Below are 8,460 nucleotides of genomic sequence, written 5' to 3'. Positions count from 1 at the left end.
CACGAGGAAAATGAAACACGAAAAGTTCCCAAGTGCACTTTCGTGTAATAATCACATCATCAGGGGAGACACAAGAGAGAAATATAACAGTCAGTTGATATACATTGAAGAGGCATAGCTAGGACGCCATTTGGTAAACATGTGACTTTCCAAAACATACAACAAGCGTTCATAAACTTATCATCTTACAAATCTTATCAACAATAAAGTTATCTAATTTATATAGACCATCACTAATATCAACATCTTAATTCTTTGTGTATTTAATAATAGAAGATTCAATGATCAATACAATACAATACAGTCAATACAATGATCATAGTTTTTTAGCATGATAAAACAAGGCATTTGATTCTTGTCCCATTCTTATACTATATTTATGTTGCTTAAGTCTAACAGAAAGATCATTGCCAGTCTCACCAACATAAAATTTATCACAGTTTCCACAAGGTACTTTATAGATGCATCCAAGAGAATTTTCTGGTGAATTCCTGATTAAGATATTCTTTATAGTATTATTGTTGCTAAAGGCAACATTTACATTAAAGGATCTAGGCAACACGGGAAGCAAAGTGAAATTATTATCAAAAGGGAGAACTAAAAGATTCTTGGTGTCAATGGAAGGTCTTTCTAACTTAAGGGATTTATCAATGAAAGATCTAGGGTGCTTTAACTTAGATCCAATAGAATATATCTTTTCAAACTCATCATCAATAAACTCTGGACTGCAAATACGTAATACTCTAAGGAACATAGATTGAAATGATGATAATTTAACTCTACCATGTTGAGATGAGTAATAATGGATATATGAGCATACATTGGTGGGTTTTCTGTATATGCTAAACTTAAACTAGTTTCCTTGTCTATGGATCATGCAATCTAAAAATGGTAACATACCATTATTGTCATTTTCTACAGTAAATCTGATGGAAGGTACTAAATTGTTAAGGGAGAAATATTTGTAAATTTTCATTTGTTGGCCAAGCACAAAGAAATCATCTACATAAGTAAACCAAATTGCATTAGAAGGTAAGATATCCTTTAGTAATTTTGTTTCAAAAAATTCCATATAAAGATTACTTAGTATAGGTGAAAGAGGGTTACCCATTGCCATACCAAATTTTTGAGCATAATAACCTCCATTAAATTGAAATACACAGCCTATTATACACAATTTTATCAGTTCAATGAAATTAGACTTTGAAACAGGTAAATATCATCCAAGACATCAAATAAATATTCTAAAAGGTCATCAACTGGAACTTTAGTGAAAAGTGAGGAAACATCAAAGCTAACTAGTTTGAAATCAAAATTAATAATGATATTGTTTAGCTTTACTAAATCTACATTGTTCATGATATTAGAAGTTGATGCCTTACCCACTAAAGGGCTTAATAAAGAAACTAACCATTTTGACAATTTATATGTGATGGAGCCTACTGAACTCACTATAGGTCTTGCTGGAAAATTGATGAAGTACACGAGACTTACCGTAGGTTAGTTGAAATGTGCTTCTAATTTTACGAAGCAAATCACGTCTCCTGAAGGGAGCTTTCACATGAGATACGTCACGTCACCCCGCGCCGCCAGACTTTAAAGTGTACAACAATCCACATGATAAAAATTTACTTTATCAGTACTGTGGTTAATGTTGTTCATTTCACGTCACTTCATACAATTATGGGTGGGAGTGGAGGGCATGTGAAAGCTCCCTTCAGCAGACGTGATTTGCTTCGTAAAATTAGAAGCACATTTCAACTAACCTACGGTAAGTCTCGTGTACTTCATCAATTTTACTTCAGCAAATCACTTTTCTGCTGAAGTACGCTTTCCCATGAGGTTTTAAAGCCATGTGGATGTCGTACCTTAATATTGTCATTTTTCATATTTCTTCCTTATTTAAGAATCAATTCTTTCAGCTGGTTAAATAAAACTTTGTATAACATCTAATGTTTATTGAGAACTTATAAACTGATGACACCAACACGACTTTATGGAGCCTTTAACAGTTAACTAACTATTCTAATACTGCTTCTTGGAAGTGATCTGCATCTTGGCTTATGGTTTTATCATAAAATTTGGCAAATGTTGCCTCCCTAGCCCAGCCAGCCTTTGCCATGATGTGGACAAATGGAACCGCCATTGCCTTGGCCTTTGATGCCGCAGCTGGGCGAACACTTCCGGCAGTGAATTTTGTAGTGTCCACACCAGACATGTGAAAGACTGACTTAATCCACCTAGAAATTGTATCTTTAGAGGCATTTTTATGTGGTTTAATGAAACTGATGAGCAATTTGCTTTCATCTTCAACATTACTTCTTATATGCTTAGTTCTACTTGTATACATTTTCAGTTTCAAATACACACAATTTTTTTTTATCCTTTTCATAGGCTTTCACTCTGATAAACTGAACACTGAAATTTGGTCTGCACTGCTTAATATTGCCTGCTAACCACATGCATATAAAATCCTTGCCTATGATGATATCCTTTAAAAGTAACAAGTTTAGAGTTTGCACTCTGGCTGCTTGCGTAAAAGCCAACAACATAACTAATTTCAAAGTTAAATCCTTCACAAGGAGAGAGAATGTAAAAGGCTCATGCTTCTTAATCTTTCTAACACTGGCTTGACATCCCAAGTCTCAATATACCTGGGTTTAGCTGGGCGTAGCTTGAATACTCCCCTTAACAAACTGACGACGAGAGGATGGTCACCTGCCCTGCGGCCATCCACCACAATCCCTAGTGAGGAGAGAGTGCTGCCCGCGCCGTGTTGATACAATCATACCCGACACCTCTGTGAAAAGTTTCAGATAAGAAATTGATGATTTGTTTTACACTGGGAGTAAAGGGATCAACTTCCCATCGACTACAAAATTGTGTCCATCTTTTAAGGTGTGGTCTGTATTGCTCTTCTGTTCCTGGTTTCCAGGACACCATGATAAGGTCCGTACCTGCTTCAGAAATTCCTCGCTCTCGCATTCTTTCCCTGACAGTAGACAGGCCATCAGCTTAGTGTGTTTCATGATGGGATGCTCTTCTGATGACAGGGGCAGCCGTAACACGATATTCTTCCTTGCTATGAGGCGAGGTTCCCTGATAAGCATTCTTACTAACACTCCCATCCAAGGCTGGGATGTCCATAGTGGCACAACCATCCATCCTTTCGCCTTTTCTGCCCGAACCTTCTGCAGACACCTGGCAATCAAGGAAAAGGGTGGAAACATGTAAATCAACTCAAACTGTGCCCAACTTAATGAAAATGCATCAAAATGTTCAGCTTCAGGGTCTGGTTTCCATGAACAAAACAGTTTCACTTGTTTGTTTAGCCTGGATGCAAATAAATCAATGCTTGGTAGTCCAAAAATTTTGCAGATATCCCCAAAAATGTTTTCATCCATTTTCCACTCATGTTCATCATTAAATTTGCGAGATGCTGTGTCAGCCAAGAAGTTTGCTTTACCTGGTACATGAGGACACATAATCCATGTTTTGTGCTCTACACACCATTCCCATATGTTAATGCAGATATCATTACAGATCTCAGATTTTATGCCACACATTTCATTAACTTAGTTCACTGCTGTGGTATTATCACAAAATATTTTTATGTTCTTCCCCTGAATTTGTTGTTCAAATGATTTCAAGGAAAAAAGGATGGCTTTGAGTTCCAGTGCATTAATATGTAATTTTCTTTCTTTTGGCAACCACCTGCCATTTGCTGTTTGGTGGTTAAGGTAGCAGCCCCAACCTAAGTTTGAAGCATCAGTGTACAGCTCAATTTCAGTACCTGCCCTGAAAATTTTCCTATTTTCACCTGCCACATGATTTACCCACCATTTCAAATCTGTTTTCATTTCTTCTGTGATTTCCATCCACTTCTCAAAGTTGCCTCTTTCTTTTGCTAAAGCTGCAATTATTTCCCTTTCCAACTTTCTGTGATGTAACTTACCCATTTCGACTGCTGGGATTGCAGGGACCAAAATGCCAATTACTCTAGCAACTTCTCTGATTTTGTCTTTCTTTTTGTTCAGTAATTCTTTACAACTATTCACAAGGCTAATCATTCTGCACTCTGGTAGCGTAACTGCCATGGTCTCTGAGTTGATGATATTACCCAAATATTCAATTCTTTTGGTGGGTTGTAACACAGACTTTTCTTCATTGATGCAGAAACCCATTTTGCTTAAGACCTGCATTGTGCTTAGAATGCATTCCTTGCAACCTAACCATGAACAGCTGCACATGACAGTGTCATCAATAAAGCTGGTGATAGTGTATCCCTTCTCTCTCAACTTAGCAAAGATGGGCTTCATTAACTTAGTAAATAGCCGAGGGCCATCAGAAATACCATTGGGAAGGCATGTGAACTGGTAAATTTTTCCCTGCCATTTAAAACAAAGATATTTTTGTTGCTCATCAGCTGTTTTCACTGAATAGTATGCATGCCGTATATCAACTGAAGCCATGTAGTCATGCATACTATTCACTGAATAGTATGCATGCCGTATATCAACTGAAGCCATGTAGTCATTCTTACTGATGAGCCTAATTGCTTGCTCAAGGTTTTCCATCTTAAAATGCTTGTATGGAATATGCTTGTTTAGCTTCTCTAAATTAAGGACCATTCTATTTTCTCCATTCTTTTTCTTCCTTAGAAAAAATAGGGGATATAACCTGCTCATTCTGTCTATGAGTTTCTGTGATCACTTTAAGCTCTAGCAATTTAGTAATTTCATGAGATAAAATTCTTTGTTCTTCAATGTTAAACACATATTCAATTTCTTCATGAAATAAATGTTCAATGTTGCTTACATCAATATCAAGATGACAATTTGCAACAATATCTAAAATAAATGGATCACTTGTGATCTTATGCCATTCATGCACAAACTTATGAATTCTACCTGCTTCAAATTTGTGGCTTACCTGAGTTATTGCCGGGGATTGCTGTGTTCCCGGCCTCGGGCGTTTTTTGGCTCAGTGTCCTGCCTGGAGGAGGACTGCCTTGTGAAGCCAGCCCTGCGTTGCCCGTAGGGGTGGAATCTGGATGAGAAGCCCCTGTAAGGATTTCTCCCAAAAAAATCCTCTTGCTTTTGGCCCACCGAACTTGCCAGCGGCAGATTTCCATGATGAGAAAGGCTTCTTTGGCGCAATCTTGTTCCTGAGCTTTTCAGCCTCCTCAATCTGTCTTGTTGACTGCGAGACATCGTCACCAAACAGATACCGCGTCATGGGTACCTTATCTGAGCACTAGTGAGTGTATTTGGGATTAATTTCCCGCTTGATGATGAATCGCCTGGCCAAGTTATTACGATGGTTGGCATTCCCAAGTAACGCAAGAGCTCCATTTATCATACCCACTTCCTGGGCAACCCCTGCATGACCTTCTCTTGTGCGATCTTGTCTAGGGCAGAGAGACTTTATGATGATAGTGGCAGCCATCAGAATGTCCTTGCTGACCTCTTTCATACGAGAATCAGTGTTTTTCGCTTCAATCTTGAGAGCATCAAAGATCTTTGCGTTGCAGACGACAGGGGTTAATGCGTGGCAGTTGCCGGGCCTCTTGGTAGCCTCGTCCTCCACAATTTGCTTGTATTCTTCTTCACGCACGCCGTGATCAAATAACTATGCAGGAGTGCGCTGCCAGTACTCGGTACCTCGTGAATTTCACAATCTTCATCCTCATCACTGCCAGCAGTAAAACCAGAAAAGCCGGCTGACTGTATTGAGAGAGGACTTGCTTCCACACGTCCGTGGCGATGGGAAGCGTTGATGCTGGTGGTGGCGTCACCTTGGCTCCCCTCACCCCGTGATGGGGCGGCATCGGCATCTAACATGCCTTGCTGCCCGTCGTAGGCAGACTTATCCTTGTCCTTCTTCAATTTATTGATTTCATCCCGGAGCTCAGCAATAGCCTCAAAGATCATTGCCCAGGGAGGGGAGTTAGTATCATCCCGTGAGGTACAGGGTGAGGGAGGAGGCGGCACATGTGCCCTTGTTGCCCCGAAGGCTGGCATTCCTGTCCCCGATCATCCCTCATGGTAAAGTTACTGCTGCGTTTCGAGCTCTCTCGGTGTGAAAAACAGCTTCTGTGCTTAGTTCTTTTAGAAGAACTACTTGAACCTCCTCCGGAAGAGGATCTGTCTTTAGTGCCGGAAGCATGTCCCCCCGACAGGGAGCCTTTGTCAACAGAAGCCATGATGGCGGGGCATTCACTGCCACCCCTCAACCCAGCAGTATAACACTTAACTGGGCGAAATATGGGCACCAACCCGCTCCTCAATCGGATAACGGGTAGAAAAGACCACTGGAACCCGTGTGACCAGAAAATTTTCCCCGGAACGGAGGAAAAAAAAAAAAAAAAAGTCAACCTCAAGCGAGACAAGCAGGACGAAAGAGTGGACTGTATGAGATTACACAAGCAACTGTCTCCGCGGGGTGACGTGGCGTATCTCATGGGAAAGCGTACTTCAGGAGAAAAGTGATTTACTGAAGTAAAATTCTGTTTATGTGTTTTTATAAGTCCATACACATATGGCAATGAAGGGTACAAAGATGACAAACTTTTGATAAGAGAAATGTTACCCTTCAACAACAACTTCATTTCTTTATTGAAGTGAGAATTAACTGCTGCTAAGGGATTTCTACTAAGTTTAGAATATGTTGTGTTATCATTTAGAAGATCATTCATTTAAGATAAATAGTTATTTTTGTCTAAAATCACAACAGTGTTAGCCTTATCTGCTTTAGTAATATGTATATCCTTTTCTTCTTTTAAGGTGTTAATAACTCTTATGAATCTTTTAGGGCAATTAGCTTTCACTGGTTTTGACAAACTGGCACACCCTTACAGATATCAATATCATCATTATTTAAATTACTGTATTTTTCTAAATTACAAAAAGTCTTTGTGACATCAACATAGCTGGCTTCTCTGTAAGAGCACACAAAACTTAAACCATAGCCTAATGCACACAAGGAATCTTTATCTAGTTGTTTATTAGACAGGTTTACCACAGAAGATGGGTTTGTGTTCTTGGTCCAGTTGCTGTTTTCAAAACACATAAACAGAATTTTCCAGCAAGACCTATAGTGAGTTCAGTAGGCTCCATCACATATAAATTGTCAAAATGGTTAGTTTCTTTATTAAGCCCTTTAGTGGGTCTTCTTTCTTTCAAACTATTCGCCATTTCCCGCGTTAGCGAGGTAGCGTTAAGAACAGAGGACTGGGCCTTTGAGGGAATATCCTCACCTGGCCCCCTTCTCTGTTCCTTCCTTTGGAAAATTAAAAAAATTAATGAGAGGGGAGGATTTCCAGCCCCCTGCTCCCTCCCCTTTTAGTCACCTTCCACGACACGCAGGGAATACGTGGGAGGTATTCTTTCTCCCCTATCCCCAGGAATAACCTCTCATATTGGCTAGTATATTTAAAATGTTTTGGCTGTAGTGTATGAAACAAATGAGGGAATGCCTCCACAAACATTGGTTGTATATTTTGCCTCAAAGCAAAGATAGCCAATTCAAGAAGAATGTATATGCCCAAGAACAGTGAACAGAAAAACTGTAAATCCTTCAGTCTTGCAACATGGTATATTAAGACAGTCATCCAAAAAAGATCACTGCTCTTATAACTCAGGTTTACTGGATGAACTTAATGAAAAGTTCAAAAATGAGGTAACTATAAGTTTAAAGGAGATCTGCAACTATTGTGTTTTCAAGATAGTTTGCATATATGAGGAGGTTCAGGTAGTGAGTTCAGTTGCTTGGGAGTTTAATTTCATGACTTACTGTTATTCTTTGCTGTGGTGGATTGACTTTCCATACTAAAGCTTGGCTGCTTTAACAGGGCAAGGATATCAAAAACTATATGATAAAAATTAAGTTAAATGTGAAATGAAGCTAGATGTCTTTCCATACATTTTTTTTTTTTTTTTTTTGCTTTGTCGCTGTCTCCCACGTTTGCGAGGTAGCGCAAGGAAACAGACGAAAGAAATGGCCCAACCCACCCCCATACACATGTATATACATACGTCCACACACGCAAATATACATACCTACACAGCTTTCCATGGTTTACCCCAGACGCTTCACATACATATTAAAGTATACTTAGGTAAAATAAAAAATAACTGAAGAGAGCATAACAGTAACATATATGAATGATACCTTTAATTAGTTAGTTAAATGCCATTACATGATATATATAATGCTAAAGCAGTTAACTAAACACAATGCATGGCAAAACACCAGCAAGATTACTAAGTAGACACTACTAGCATTCTATCATCTATGTAGTTCCCTCGATGAATTTTGCGAAAAAAGGCAATGGGTAACTATAAAAAATTACTTATTTGTACAGTTTTGGTTTTAGATTTAAATACGAAATGACAACTGCATGGAACAGGTGTATATAATTAGTGCACTCTATAACTAACAGGTTAAAACAGAAATTGT

General features: G+C 38.9%; 1 pseudogene; it reads right to left on the bottom strand.

The window, feature by feature from the left end:
* Positions 1 to 33: 33 nt before the first annotated feature.
* On the bottom strand, positions 34 to 5,933 carry LOC139760446 (uncharacterized; annotated as a pseudogene).
* Positions 5,934 to 8,460: the final 2,527 nt, after the last annotated feature.

The sequence above is a fragment of the Panulirus ornatus genome, chromosome 37, assembly GCF_036320965.1.
Source record: "Panulirus ornatus isolate Po-2019 chromosome 37, ASM3632096v1, whole genome shotgun sequence".
Classification (NCBI taxonomy): domain Eukaryota; kingdom Metazoa; phylum Arthropoda; class Malacostraca; order Decapoda; family Palinuridae; genus Panulirus; species Panulirus ornatus.
This window is presented reverse-complemented; position numbering and strand designations above follow the sequence as displayed.